The sequence below is a fragment of the Pelobates fuscus genome, chromosome 2, assembly GCF_036172605.1.
Source record: "Pelobates fuscus isolate aPelFus1 chromosome 2, aPelFus1.pri, whole genome shotgun sequence".
NCBI lineage: Eukaryota > Metazoa > Chordata > Amphibia > Anura > Pelobatidae > Pelobates > Pelobates fuscus.
Window position 1 is genome coordinate 370,007,184 of NC_086318.1, and position 13,512 is coordinate 370,020,695.

The window sequence follows — 13,512 nt, forward strand, 5'->3', positions numbered from 1 at the left end:
CAATCCATATCTGCCAAGTGACCCTATGTAGGGGGGACAGTCCCTATTCTGCTCTGTGTCAGTGTGTATCAGGGATCCTTAGGATAGGTGTCAACCCATACCTGCCAAGTGACCCTATGTAGGGTGAACAGTCCCTATTCTGCTCTGTGTCAGTGTGTATCAGGGGCTCTGAGGACAGGTGTCAATCCATATCTGCCAAGTGACCCTATGTAGGGGGAACAGTCTCTATTCTGCTCTGTGTCAGTGTGTATCATGATCTCTGAGGACAGGTGTCAATCTATATCTGCCAAGTGACCCTATGTAGGGGGAACAGTCCCTATTCTGTGTAAAATTCATCATAGATAATATTGTTTTCTCAATAACCTTGTAATATTGGTCTATCAAGCTGAAGATCACAAGATTAAATATGAAATTGTTACTCTACCTCCAGCCTTATGACAGTGTTACCAGCAGAAAATGGTTTATGACATATGGATTGGGAGTGATAACTTGAAATCAAGCCAAGAGTCACAAAACATTATTGACTGGTTACCGGTGCTAGATTGTCTATTCAATATAATTTGCTTCTTCTCAGCACCCATATGTTCTGTTATGTTATTCTTTGCTAAACTTTCATTCTTTGTAAACAAAACCCTCTTAAACAACGCATTTTATATTTTATGCTTGCCTTTGACCATCTCTGCCACCATGTGCTTATATCTTCCACTAGTTTTCACGTCATGTCTTAATATTATTTGAAGAAACACACTAAAACCCATGGAAGTCATTGCACTCACAAGCTAAGGCCAAACCTTCATGTGGATACTTGTTAAAAGAAATTGGCTACACGGCAGAAGAAAATTAAAGGGAAACTATAGTGGTGCAGAAGGGTTAAAACCTCCCCTTCTGACACTTACCTCAGTCCAACACCAATGTACCTTGGCGCTGTCTCAGGTCCACCAGCGGAGGACATCAGGCAGAGGGCAGACCTAAAGCACATGCGCAGCAGTGGCAGTGCTCACATTAGAATTTCTTCATAGGGACACATTATACAATGCATTCCTAAAGGGATGCAGGTGACGCTCGCAGTCCTCATGCATAGCGTGTGGATGTCCAGCAACAGTCCAAATGTCGCCTAACGACCCAGAAGTCCCTCTGGTGGCTATCTGGTAGACAGCCACTAAAGGTGGAGTTAACCCTTAAATGGTATTTATTACAGTTTCTTAAAAACTGCAATAATTACCTTTGTAGGGTTAAGGGTCCTGGGACAGTGCACCCAGAACACTTCAATGAGCTGAAGTACTCTGGGTGCCTATAGTGTCCCCTTTAATATACTCAGATATAACAATTCAACTCATCCTGGCAAAATAAAAGATGGAGGGTGATAAAACATTAACAAACTAAGAAAAAGTTGCAGTTTACTTCAAATCCAACTTTTTCTCAATAGACAAACATAAATGTTAGTCTTTAATCTATTGTCTGTTCAGGCAGTCAATGTAAGATAATATGCTAGTACAGTAAATATGGGTTACATGGAATAGTTAAGCAGTCTTAGCAAAATTCTATCCAATAAAATATCTTTTACAGCTATCTTTTATACCCTATAAACAATCAACATTACGCAACTGTCGCAAGACTGTCATGATCATATCTTGAACAAGCACGTAGGTATGACTTCAGTTTCATTTGTTAAACTTGCTTTTGCCAAAACGCACCTTAAGTGCAAAGATCCAGGTCATGAACAATGTTTTTACACCTACTTTGTTAACCGATCTGGTACATTGTTTGAAATCACTGACTATAAAATACTTGCTCTCTTTTGAAACATCTTAGAACACCTGTTCCACACCAGGCTTCATATTAACTCATACAGAACCTTGGCAAGACACAGCCGCCATAAAATGAACCAAATACATATTATATAACTTAGAAGCAGGTTCTAATTTGTCCCAGATAACTTGCCAACCACCCTTTCTGGTCACCTCTGCTGCATATGTTTCCCTTTTGGCCTTCTTAACAGTCATTTGCAATTTCCGTCCTCTATTCTTAACTCTTTGACCTGTGATGCCCCAATAAAACTTACTTAAGTCAACTCCTTCTCTTTATAATTTTCCATTAGGCAAAGGGACTGTACTGTCTAAGTGGCAGCATAACACAGGATATTTAATGGAATAAGGCACAAGTCAACCCATGCTAATTTAATTTTTTTTTAGCCCTGGTAAATTAGTAGCACCTCCGCAATATAATATTTTAGTTAAAGTATATCCTTTCATTTAAAGCCCCACCCGTGCAAATCTGAAAACTAACTAACTACACAGCAATCAAGATAGCAGCACAACTGGGAAGTGAATTAGAAAGCTTTGGGGATAAATGGTTTGAAGTGTTTGGATAATTAAAATGGATTTAAGCACTTTCTACTTCATCCTATCCAAGCATGTAAATTGAGGGGAGTTTCGGAATTACGGTTTCATTATACTCTGTGTTACTTTTTGGCTCACGATGGAATGATAGGAAACGTGATTTCACAGAGGCCATTCTGATAAGGGATAATGCATTTTGTGCTGCATTCTTAAGAACGGATTCTTTCCCTTCCTTTAATCATCTCTGGCTTTTGAGGGTTGGCAGCTGTTATACAGCTTCAAACATCTTCAGGGCTGTGCTTACATTACTAGTTATTCAACCTGATCTAAAGTCAAGCTAAAAACCCTCCAATTATAATTAACTACACAAATGTTCAATCAAAGGTGTGACTTTGGCCAACTTGGCCTCATACCTATATGTATCAGCTATTTGTCATGGATAAAACGGTGTCTATATTTAATTGTAATGCTGTAATACAAATACAAATTTTTAGAATATAATGATTCAAATATTTAAGGGACTTATTTACCAAATCCCTGATTTTGGAGAATTGACAACAGAACAGCAAATTTATGTAAAAAATACCCATGATTCAGAAAGTTGGAGTTGGTCCGATCTAAGCTGTGGTTGTCTAAAATCTTCTTTTCCCTTGTCATTCCTTCACCATTCTTGGATACACATCTTCTACAGTGACCTATCTTCAGATCTACCTACGTTGATCTAAAACGTAGTTACTGCAGATATGATAGTGTAGAAGAAGTAGAATGTCACTCATTGATTATCCCAAACCTGGTGCTCCAAAATCGAAATGGCCAAACTCTATGGCAAGGTAGGTCATTCACAACCATGTGCACATAGGTGGTGAGTAAAAATGTTAAAATGTGGTTACTTTCCACAGGGTTACACTACTCATGTAGTTATTTGCATTTCTAAATTTACATTTCTCAAGTTAAAAAAATGATGCCCAATCATTTTTTTCTTTCTCCCCTATTTCATCAATGCCTCAATAACCCATCATCTTGATATACCGATGTAGTTCTAAAATGAAGTTCCAGAGACTTATTTTGAAATATATATATATATATACATATATATATATATATATATATATACACACACACACATGATGAAGCTTGAACAAAAATCATCACTGACCAAACAGGTGCATTTTCAGTAAAAATTTCCTGGTTTGCCATGTTTTTTGTCAGGATGTTCTCGTGTAGTAGTGCAAAGTAGGATTTGTCAAATCTTTTACATTTTCTCTCTTACTTTTTAGCACCCAATTGTAAATCTAATGATGCTTTAACATATATTTAGTTCATGTAAAGGAACTCTCCGGGCCACTTGGCGGGTTGTTATGGTGCCAGGAAGCCCGGTGTGATCCTGTAACTGATATTTAGAAGCCTGATGCTGCCTGGGGGACCTGCAGATAAGTACTGGAGGTAACCTTTAGGGTTTTACTATTCGAGGATGGTTTAACCCCTTAGTTAGAGTGCGCTCATCGGCCACCTGGCACCATAACAACTTAATCTAGCTACAGTTGTTATTGTGACTGGAGCATCCCTTTAATTACATATACTTTAATTATATATACTCATATATATATATATATATAAATATATATATATATATATTTTTTTTTTTTTCAGCATAGGAGTTTGAATTAAAGGGACATTCCAGGCATCATGACAAGATGAGTGCATAATAAGCCTGTACAGCAGATCACCCAGTTGGTTAAATATTCTGCAGGATAAAGCCCAAAAATAAAGAAATGCTGCAGATAAAACCTATAGCAACTGGCAGAAAACAAGAATGCTAAAATGAGTTAAAATACAATAGTATGAACATGCTTAGTTTCGCCACATCCACCTTCATGAAATGTGCACGATTAAATGCTTTCACTGCTAGAAATTGTTATTTGTATTTCATGAGTATGAACATGACTCACATTATTTGCCTGTTATAAAGTCCTTCTTGTATTCAAATAGATCGCTGATTGAATAAATAATTTCAGCTCAGTCGCTGCATTATTGGCATGACTGCAAAATGACAGCTTACACAGGTATCTTTTTATTTGTTAATTCTGTTAAAGTGCTTCCTGTATTAAGATATCCAAGGTTCAGTTCTGGTCTGGAATAATAAAACAAAGAAAACTTTATAAGCAAGAAATAAAAAACGTTGTCCATTATTTTTACTGCACCAAAACATTAATGCTGTTGTCATTTCATGGTGGAACTACCTCACCTGACTCACTCATAGAGGTCCATCTTGGCCATGTCTGGATACGAGTTTGCAATCTGTGTGCCGGACATTTTACTTACATTGGAATAATAGGAGTCTAGTCTTACATCACAAACTATCCTTATAAAATCCTTAGAATTTCAAACAGGAAGTTGCATTTGTAAAAATACTTGCCCTTTTTGTGCACTTTTACTCATGTGTACTTACAGTAACTTGTGCATTTTGTGTGTGATCCTGCTAGTTCACACCTGTTGCTGTTAAGTCTTTTTGGCCAAGTTGTAGCATGTGTCCAACTCTATGTTCTGTTATTCCAACTATGCTAGTGAATTATTTCATCCTGGATGACAGATTGTATGATGTAGTCTCACTCATGACCATTCATGCAATCCCTTATCCTTGTGGTTTGATTCTACATCATATTAGAAACTTAGCTGCAGAATTATATTTATGCAATGTCACCTCATAACCATATGTTGTCAGGTACCAAAGCATTGTCTAGTAGACTTATCAGCTCTCCATTGGCCTTTTTCAATTGATTTAAAGTAGCTTGTTGTTTTAGTACTCTAGTGGTCATAGTTCCTTTTCCTTTCTTGTCCCTGCATTTCCCCGCTTCTGATGCCTGTCTCTAGCAAGACACATCTATTCAATCTTGGTATTCTGCTAGCTTTGTCAATGGACAGAACAATTCCAGCAACTGCCAAGATCCCAGAGGCCTAGCTACGAAGATCAATATATTACCAGCACAACTATATCTGTATTATGTTTCACACACAAAGACAACCATAGATCAAGGTGATAAAACTGTCCTTTAAAGTAACCGTTACAAATGTGATTTGTTCTACATCATTAGCAAATTATGGTATTTTTAAATTTTAATTGTCTTGATGTTGTAATAAATAGAAAAAAAAATCAAATCCATTGATAATTCCAAATGATAAATGCCATCAAAGAAAATCTACAGCAACAATTGTTTTACTTGAAAGGACATCTCCAAAACACTTTAGAGTGGACAACACTGCCATCTACTGGTGCAATCTCCAAAATAAAGAATTTGCATATTGTTTCCATGCATAGTTCAAAAACAATGATTTGCTATCTAACAATATTCTGGCTATTTTATTGAATGTAATACAGTATCTAATTCTCACATTAGCCTTATTGCTCCAACATTCCACATGGTCAAATATTCAAAATGAATCTGCGATTGCATATAATCTTGATTGATAGTGCAATATCATGTACAAAGCACCAATATATTCTGCAGCACTGCACAATGGTAAAACGAGACATACAAGTAACTATATCAAGACCAGATTGACCTACAGGTACAAGAGGTGGTGAGGACCCAGATCAAAAGAGTTTACAAACTTAAATATATGGAGTAAAGCCATAGAAAATGTAAAGACAACAAGCATCCTTTTCAAAGTAAATACTGATTAGAAATGTAGGCTATATGACTTAAAGGGACACTGTAGGCACCCAGACTACTTCAGCTAATTGAAGTGGTCTGGGTCCTGTGTCCCTTTTGCACTTAGTGCTGCAATGCTTACATTGCAGCTCTAAGCCTGCCACCAGTGGCCGTCTACCAGACAGCCACTGGGGACGCTTCCGGAATCCTAACGGACTTTTGGTCCGTTATCAGAGGCTGGACGTCCTCACGGACCTCCAGTGTCAGATTTTCCCCATAGGAAAGCATTGAATAATACTTTCCAATGGGGAGGTCTAATGCGCATGTGGCCATTTTGCCGAGCATGTGCATTAGGTTCCCCCCGCCGGCTGACCCAGCGCCGAGGGATATCGACGCTGGATTCAGGTAAGGGGATTTAACCCCTTCAGCCCCACGGGAGGGGGCCCAGGGGACAGGGGGACCTATTAACCCTATAGTGCCAGGAAAATTACTTTGTTTCTTGTGACTATAGGATCCCTTTAAAGGGACATTCCAGACACTAAAACAACTTCATCTATAGGAAGGTGTTATGGTTCCAGAAAGCCCCTTGAGGCACAATTAGCTTAACCCCTAAGTAGCTTCCAGCGGCGATGTCCACTTACGCCAGGTGGCAGCTGACAATTCCAGATTCAGGAAGCACGGAATGCCACCGGGCAAGGGTGTGGCTGATTGTCAGCTGACCACTCTCAGCTAATCTCAGGCAAACAGTGACTCTCCATTCACAAAACTGGCTTGGAAAGGAAAGCCAGATGCAGCCTGAGGGGGAGTGGACATCGCCTCTGGAGGCAACTTTGGGGTTAAACCATTTGAGAACGTTTTAACCCCTTGAAGTAAGAGTGCCTCTGGGGGCCTTCTGGCACCATAACAACTTAATTTAGATGAATTTGTTTTGGTGCCTGGAGTGTCCCTTTCAATTGAGGGTAAAAGCAAGGTTTAATAAAGGTAAATGGGAGAGGAGTCAGGGGAAATATGTTAACTGAGTAGCTGATATGTCTTCCTAAAGAAGTTAACTTTTTTTTTAAATTCTTCATTTAAGTACAGCCAACCAAGTACAGCAGTATAGGTATAAATAGTTGTCATTCAGGACTATGCTTTCAGAGGCCTGTAGCTTTGAAATATAAATGGACAAGAAAAAATCAGAGCAAACAAAGGACTAGTAAATGAATACAGTGAAAATATAGGATACAAGTATACCCCAAAAATTGAACTAAAAATAAAAGTGCCAGATCTCCCATCATCAAGTTTTATTAAAGAAGTGGCCTTTTAAAGGAACACTACATAGGCACTTTGCCTGTCAGTATGACAGCCACTAGAGGAGGAGTTAACCCTGCAATGTAAACATTGCCATTTCTCAAAAACTGCAATGTTTTACATTGCAGGACTAAGTGTGACAGGGACACTGCACCCAGACCACTTCATTGAGATGAAATGGTCTGGGTGAATATATTGTTCCTTTAATGGCAAAATGGGGGAAGTAAATTAAAGATAGGTAGGGGTTTATAGTATGCACACAGTCATCATTGAGGATAATGGAAGAAAATTGATTGCCTCAAAAATTCTACAACCGTTACTCCCTAAAGTGAGAATTCAAAGTGATTTACAAACTAAAGGCCAACTGAACTGGAAGCATCTCTGACTTAGACAATGTTTTCAGTCTGACTACTTTTACCTTGAATTTGAAACCCACTTTGAATTCTCACTTTGAATAACCTTGCAGGTCTCCTCAGTCACTAGGATTTTCAACAAATAAAGGACATTCACCGGCACCTTTTTATGTTGTTTCAATGTCATACACAAGTTGTTTACCTAATCAGTAAAAGTCATGCATGGTAACCAAAATTGGCATTAAAGTCAAATTTAGGGCTGGGGGTGCACTAGAGCACTAGGAATTAGGGTTTTTGTGGTTAAAGGAACACTACAGTGACAGGAGTACAAATCATGCATGAAAACATTGTAAGCAATGTAAAATGTGATCCTGACGACGGCGCGCTGACACGCCGAAACGCGCATCGAGCTATCTGTTTATTTTTTTCACCTTATTCACTAGGTAGCACTATGCACGACTTTTAGTTACCGTATTTATCGGCGTATAACACGCACTTTTTCTCCCTGAAAATAGGGGGAAAATGATAGGTGCATGTTATACGCCGATATACCATATTTACTTACCTGTCTTGAAGCGTGGGCCGGTGTTCAGCGCGCACCGCGGTACTGGAACTTCAATTTCAGGTTCCGGTTTCCGGCGGGACTGAAAGGAAGTGTGCACACTTCGCCGGAAACCGGAACCTGAAATTGAAGTTCCAGTACCGCGGTGCGCGCTGTGAAGCCGGCCCATGCTTCAAGACAGGTAAGTAATTATGGGACAAGGGGAGGGAAAGTGCACTAGGGGACACTATAGGAGGGGGGAACACTATGGGAGGGGGTGGAGAATACTATGGGAGGGGGGGGGGAATACTATGGAAAGGGGGGGAACACTATGGGAGGGGGTGGAGAATACTATGGGAGGGGGGGAGAATACTATGGAAAGGGGGGGACTCTATGGGAGGGGGTGGAGAATACTATGGGAGGGGGGAGAATACTATGGAAAGGGGGGGAACACTATGGGATGAGGGGGGAACACTATGGGAGGGGTGGAGAATACTATGGGAGGGAGTGCAGAATACTATGGAAAGGGGGGGACACTATGGGATGAGGGGGGGAAATTTCCAGGAATTTCCTTCTTAAAATGAGGTGCGTGTTATACGCCGGTGCGTGTTATACGCCGATAAATAGGGTAGTTAAGTGTGTGTTTTTTCTTAGTGGAGGAAGGGATAGTGGCTTTGGTAGGCATTAGTGGATATTCCACTGTGCCGAGGTAATTCAGGGTCAGCCTGGCTTCTCTGCTTATATTTGGCTTTGGGAATTTCTGCAGGAGGGGAGGAGGGGGGGCTCTCTCACATTTTTGCTTGTGAGATTTTTTCTCTACATCACCCCATTTAGCCTTATTTACCAGTGTGATCAGGCTGTCATAATTGCAGCACCTCTGTAGCCTTATTAGCAGTTTAAATTTACTGACTAATTGCAGCCTTCTTGGGCTGTTCCCTTCCACTTTTTGGTATATTATTATTATTATTATTATTATTGCCATTTATATAGCGCCAACAGATTCCGTAGCGCTTTACAATATTTTGAGAGGGGGGGATGTAACAATAAATAAGACAATTACAAGAAAACTTACAGGAATAATAGGTTGAAGAGGACCCTGCTCAAATGAGCTTACAGTCTATAGGAGGTGGGGTATTAGAAACATTAGGATAGGAAATATCAAGTAGGAGTGAAGCAGAGCTGGAGGAGAGAGCAAAGCACTATCCCATAGGGACAGGTATGTAAGGGAGAGATTACTCTGGGAGGCCATACGCTTTCCTGAAGAGATGGGATTTAAGGCCCTTCTTAAATGATTGAAGACTAGGGGAGAGTCTGATGGCAGTAGACAAGTTATTCCATAGGAGAGGAGCCGCCCGTGAGAAGTATATGCTTCTTTAATAATAATTATTTTTTATCCTTAGTACTATTAAAGGTAGGGCTTCCTCCTTTCTGTTATCCTCTTCTTTGGACTTCTGTCCGTCTTTTTATTTTTTAAAAGGTGATCTTACTCATGTTTATTACAGCTCTTAGTGGCTCTGTTGTGGCTGGCTCCGCCCCCCCACCCTGCCTCCTGGCTAAGATCAGCCAATCCAATGCTTTCCCATAAGAAAGCAGTGGGACACTATTTCACATGCGCGGCAAAACGCCACCCTGGCCAATCAGCATCTGCTCTTAGAAACAGATTAATACAACGCTTCTCTATGAGGAACATTCAGCGCCTCCATGCAGAGCGTTCAGGCGCTAAACATCAGTGCTGCACACAATGCAGCACTGACCCAGAAAGAACCTCTAATAGCCATCTGAGCCACTAGGCTGAAAAGTCAGAGTTTACATTAAAATGCCTAAAGGCACATGCTATAGACACCAGAACAGCTTCATTAAGCTGTAGTTGTCCTGGTGACTATAGTGGCCTTTTAAGGATATGATTAAAATTAGGGACTTACTTAAAATAACACTCCAAACACCCTTATCAATACGGCATGCTGCAGTCGTTAAGGTGCCAGGAGTATCCCCCATTGTAAGAAGTCAAACTGCTTTGAAACCATTGGCCATAAAAAAGATAGCCCTATAAATAAGCTTTGAAAGGTATCCTCAATCCAATAATAATAATAATGATAATACTTAAAGAAACCATAACAATAACTTGTCTATTAGGGGTTTCATTCAGTGACATACACAATATTTATTTATATTAAAGCTGTGAGACACAGGGGGCCATATTGTTCCATGATTTCTCTCGCAACAGCTGAGCCTAAAACAAGCTATCACCATGGTACAAATGACAGCGCTCGCTAGCGGGTGTCCAATCACATTTCAAATGTCTTCACGTGACCGAAAAAGGGAAAAAAAAATCGTGGTGACGTTTTGTCACGCACTGCAGTGAATCGCCATATTTGATTCGGGCAAAAAGGATCTTGTAGTTATGGTGGGAAATAAATAAAAAAAAAAAAAAAAAAACAACAAGCGCGCAACAAACGCAGGCTTATATCCAAAAAAACAAAATAAAACGTTAACAATGTATTCGGCATACTGAAAAGCTGGCTGCCCACATTCAAAATGGCCGCCTGAGCCCCAACCCTGGCACATTCTTTGGCCGTGACGTCACCAACCAGCGCACTACCGGGTTCTGTGTTGGCAGGTTCCGTGTAAGAATGTAGACGAGTTCATAGAGTGTAATGTATTCGGTGTCCCTCTCCCAGTGTGGTGACAGTGCTAGCCGGCTACAGAGATACATACAGGTAACTTGTCTGGGTGTCTACACACATAGAGACATGTACATTTTATGTATTTGAACTTTAATGTTGGAGTGGTGGGGGGAACACTGACATGCTGCCTATTAATAGCACATTAGGTAAGTAGAGCTTGTTTCCCAATAAATATATACACAAGGATGAATGTTAGAAAACTTTGTATTATGAGACTTATTCACTAAATTGTTTGTCAGGAATTTAAATTGAATTAAAAGGGATTGATTTCACTAAACTTCAAATTGTAGTGCATTGAAACTCATAGTGTTAAAATTAGTGTTAAAATAGCCTTAAATAAACTTGGGGGAAAAAAATAATAATTTCAATAGCTGTAAGAGTTCTCTGCTTAGATAAACCTGTTGTCATTACAGAATTACATATTGTACACATAATTGATCATGAGTGTGCATGGGTAAAAAAAGAAGTGTATTTCTAATGTAATATATTAGCCTAAGTGTATATTTTTAGTGTAATATATTGGTCTAACCTCTTTTAGGCCAACGAATGAAGGGCAGTTTTGTGTTTTCGCATACTGTGGGATGTGGTATGTAGGAGTTGCTTTTTCTAATGAATGACTATTCGTGGAATAATGTAAATTGCATCAAGATATGCAACAAAATCGCAATACAATGCATAATAGTCCAGTATTCATTGAACTATGCTTGAATCACTTTGTGTAATAGCTTGAAATAATAGGTTTAGTTTCAGTTGCTAAATGAGGATTCAGTATGTGTCAAACAATATGTGGTTTAATTACCAACCGGCAGATTGGGGTGAAGTGAAAACCTAATTGACAAACTTAAGGACATAATCCTGATTTAAAACATCTCTCGAACTACAGTACTCTATAATCACAGCTTCGTTGGTTTGGGCTAAATGTTACACTTTATTTTTCAGTTTACTAAAAAAGGCTGTTTTGTGAATAAACCATTTTTAAAAATGAGGAATTGGGTAGCTTACTTTGCATTGTATTTACTGACCTTTGCAGTACTACTGGATGCACTATAGGCTATTTTTAAAATAACACTCCAGGCATAATATATTAATCTCAATTCAGTTGTTATGCTGTCAGGAGGCCCTGGGAATCATTTTACCTTAACCCCTTAAGGACACATGACATGTGTGACATGTCATGATTCCCTTTTATTCCAGAAGTTTGGTCCTTAAGGGGGTTAAATGGATTCTACAGTGCCAAGAAAACAAACCTGTTTTCCTTGCACTATAGGCTCCTGTAGTGCCCCCCTCCCTCACGCCCCCTCCTCCCGCGGTGCTGAAAGCCATTCAGTCACTTGCCTGAATCCTCGCCGATGTCACTCGGTGCTGGGTCAGACTCCGCCCACGCTCCTCCCCTGCCAATGTCACCCAACGTGGGAGACCTAATGCGCATGCGCACTCGCTTTAGGATTTCCTCATAGGAAAGCATTATTCAATGCTTTCCTATTGGGAAAAATCTGATGCTGGAGGTCCTCGTGCCCATTGAAGTGGTTTGGGTGCCAACTCCCATCACCCTTAACCCGCGAAAGTAATTATTGCAGTACTTATAAACTTTCAGGGTTGAGTCCTCCTCTAGTGGCTGTCTACCAAACAGCCACTAGAGGGACTTCCAGCTTCTTAGACAACTTTTGGTCGTCTAAACTATGCTGGACATCTTCACGCTATGCATGAGGATTTTCAGTGTAACCGGAATCCCCACAGGAATAATGCTTTCCTATCGGGAGGTCTAATGCGCATTAGGTCTCCCTCACTGGCTGACGTCGGCAGGGGAGGAGTGTTGGTGGAGCCTGACAGCGCCAAGGGACATCGGCGCTAGATTCAGGTAATTGTCTGAAGGGATTTTAACCCCCTTAAGCGACATGGGATGGAGGGCGGGAGGGAGGAGGGCATGGCAGGATTCTGCAGTGCCAGGAAAACAGGTTTTCTCCAACACTTTGAGGAGCTAGTGATAGTCGGCCGAGTGCAGGGCCGGACTTGAAAAAAAAAATTAAAAATAACATGTTTGAATTTAGGCTGAGGGGGGGTTTGTCATCAGCAATGACAAGCATGCCCCCTCTCAAAGTGAGCGTGTTGGTCTTCCAGGGCAGTCAATGCTGCAAAGCCCTGCAGAAGAGCTCTTGAATGAGAAAAGGACAATACATTTGTTGCGCAGCAGAAGTAAATATACCAACATGCTTGCACTGTGTTTGCTCGTGACCTATCTCTGGTGTTTCTATAGGTGATATACCAGAGGACAAAAGGGCCAGGAAAGCACATGTGTTTGGAGGCTGCTTTTGGGTTGTGAGTGTGTGTGTAGAGTGAATGGATTTTTGTGTGGTGCCTTGTGCAAATAAGTGGGTTTCAGTATGGGTTTCAGTGTGTGTGTGTGTGTGTGTGTGTGTGGAATATTGTGCAAAGGGGCTGTAGTGTATGTGTGTGTGTGTGTGTGTATAGGTGATGTATTGTGTGTAGGGGTTAAAAAATATGTGTGTATTTAGGGAATGTAGTATGTGTTTGCTTACAGGGGATCCAGAGTGCGTATCCTTTGATAAATTGCCCCTAAATATAAAATATAGCTTTTAATAGTATAGTTAAAATTATGATATGCTAGCTATACATAGATAAGGAAAACAATAAAGC

At 40.2% G+C, this 13,512-nt stretch overlaps 1 protein-coding gene across 1 annotated transcript in view; it reads left to right on the plus strand.

The window, feature by feature from the left end:
* The first annotated feature begins 10,753 nt into the window (after positions 1-10,753).
* Positions 10,754-13,512, plus strand: part of ENTPD6 (ectonucleoside triphosphate diphosphohydrolase 6) — a 32,852-nt gene continuing 30,093 nt past the window's right edge. Inside the window, exon 1 of the mRNA XM_063443704.1 lies at positions 10,754-10,890. The gene's annotated coding sequence lies outside the window, so the exon portion shown is untranslated. The remainder of the gene's footprint in view (positions 10,891-13,512) is intronic.